We start from the raw sequence: 2,771 nt of genomic DNA on the forward strand, positions 1-2,771 counted from the left end.
AGTTGAACAGGAACTGTCCAGTCCAAGGTGCCATGTTGCTTTCTCCCAGAGTAAAACCTTACAAGCCAGCCCATCCTGACGTTTTCAGGGAAGGAATACCAGACATTCATGGATTCGACCTCTCAACTGATTTAATAATCAATTAGTCTTTTTAAGAGAGATTCAGGTGGGTAGCTGTGTTGGTCTGAAGCAGTAGCAGTTAGCAGTAAATATCTGGCACTTTCACACACACTAAAGAATGCACTTTCAAATCACTTTTAATGCACTTTGCAACTGGATTTTACTGAGTGGAATGTCAAAATCCACCTGCAAGCGGTTGCTGAAGTGGATCAAAAGTGCATTATTTAGCATGTGTGAAAGCACCTATTTTTTACATATAGTACAATCCCTGTGAAGAGCCCTTTTTGAGGCACCTGAAGGTAGAAGGAAAGTCACCCTAACATTTACTTTTAATTATTTAAAACGTTTGCTAGCTGTCTTTCTCCCTGGTGGAACTCAAGGCGGCTTACAATATAAATCAAATGTTATAAAAATACAACAATTATGAGGCCTATAAAAGTCACAGATTAAAAACTCCAGTTAGGACTGCCAATAATAAAAGCTAAATCAATCAAAATATAGTCCTAAATAAAACTGTCTTCAATTGACAATGAGTGGGCCGGGCATACCTCAGTGGGGAGGTTGTTCCATAATCATGAGGCTGCCATGGAAAAGGCCCTCTCTCATGTATCCACCAAACGAGCTTTGATTGATGGGACAGTCAGGAGGGCCATCTCCCTGCGATGATGTGAAGTAATATACAATTTATTAATTGTACAGTTCAGGAACTGTTTTACTCAGGGGTCATTTCCTGCAGGAGCGCACAGGAGCGGAGCTCCGGCAGTAAAGAGCCCAGGGGGGCGGGCACATGCAACAAGCCCCACCCCCTGCTCCCAGCAGCCCTCAGTCAGAGCAAGAAGCAGCCAGGTAAGTTGCAGAGTTCCCCCCCCAGCCCAAAACAGTCCAGTGCACCTTTAAGACCAAGTTTTATTCAGGTACAAGCTACCTTTAAGACCAAGTTTTATTCAGGTACAAGCTCTTCCTCCTCTGTGAGGGCAGATCTGTGCATTCCCCCCTATAGTTAGCAATCCAAAACCGTCCAGTGGAGCCTGAGCGGTGGGTGTTGCCTTCTGACACATTTCCGGTGATGTCAGGGGGTGTGTCATATGCAAATGAATTATGCTAATGAGTTATGCTAATGAGCTACTGCACCTCTTTTTCTACGAGATGGCCCCTGGTTTTACTGCATCTCACATCCAACCTCTCTGCCTGCTGTGTGGCATTGTGTTTGTTAAGCATAGCATTTGCCTCTATTCCTTCATCACTTGCTTCACTTCTGTACCTGACAGAGGAGGGGAAGTACAAAGGTAGAACAGTTTGAACATGACCCACTAACCCTAACCCACTACTTACAGGGACCCAAAATCCTCCCCAAGCCAGGTAGCCATGTGATTGGGCAAAAAAATCTGGAAAGACAGACATACCAGTGAAGTCCTCTTCAGCGTCGAGATCTGTGTAGCTCTCCTGACTGGTAAGTGTCCCCATCAGTTACATATCTGCTGAGTGACTCTTTCTCTCTACTGCGGATCACTGTGATCTGCTGAGTGACTCTTTCTCTCTACTGTGGATCACTGTGAACACCAGAGAGCTAGCCCTTAGAATAAGAGTCACACCTCCATATATTATCAACTGTGGTTTTGATTCTTCACTTCAATTAATTATAACAATTATATTAATGAACAGAGGTTTTCAGTTCAGGATTCCATTTGTTAAATCCAAACACACATCCCTACCTGATATGCAAAAATCAAACAAGAGAAGAATTTCCTAGGATAGAGATAAAGTAGAGGGGAAAGTTTCACCTGCTAAATTTCTCCTTTTTTAGGGGCTGTTGTTGACCACTGAGAAGGGCCAGTTTAAAAAATGGCAACTTTGAGGTCTAGTGAATTAGAGGAGCTGAAAGTCATGTAATAAGGTAAGGTTGTGTACTGATATAGTATTATTTTAATGCAAGAGCCACTGGGAAACATACTGAGCCCATTCATTCTGTTCAAACTGTTTAATCTTCAGGGTCACTCGGAGAGAAAACTAATTCTGTGAGTTTTGCATAGAAGCCAGCTGTGCCCTGGGAGGACTGGCCAGTGACCATAACACCATGAACCTTCTTCCCCTATCCCCAGAGTAGTTTTACAACTCTTAAGTGATAGGGATTTTTAAATTTTAAAATGAGAAAACAGCTCTTAAATTAATACGCTTAGTATGTGATGCCTTAAAAACATTAAAAGCCCACCCAATGAGTCCACCTGTAGCGTGAGGTAGAGTCACAGTGGTGTCTGAATCAGCCCGCTGTATACATTGCCAAAAAAGGAGGAAGCTGGGTTCATCCTCTGGGGGCGGAAATCTGTCACAACTCCTGTTTTAAAGTTATATTTGTACATACCTCCAGGTAACATTGGTAGGGAAGGCAGCATGGTATAGCCTGATCTCATCATATCTTGGAAGCTAAACAGGGTCGGTACTTGGATGGGAGACCACCAAGGAAGGCTCTGCAGAGGAAGGCAATGACAAATCACCTCTGCTTCTCCCTTGCCTTTGAAAGCCCCTTGCTGGGGTTGCCATAAGTCAGTTGCAACATGACAGCACATGCATGCATTCATACAGGTAACATCACCGTTGGTATCACACATGTTTTGTTTCCCAGCGGTCATTTCTGGCTGAACCCATTTTGTACC

This window comes from Gekko japonicus, unplaced genomic scaffold, assembly GCF_001447785.1.
Source record: "Gekko japonicus isolate JY-2015 unplaced genomic scaffold, Gekko_japonicus_V1.1 scaffold1289, whole genome shotgun sequence".
Lineage (NCBI taxonomy): Eukaryota > Metazoa > Chordata > Lepidosauria > Squamata > Gekkonidae > Gekko > Gekko japonicus.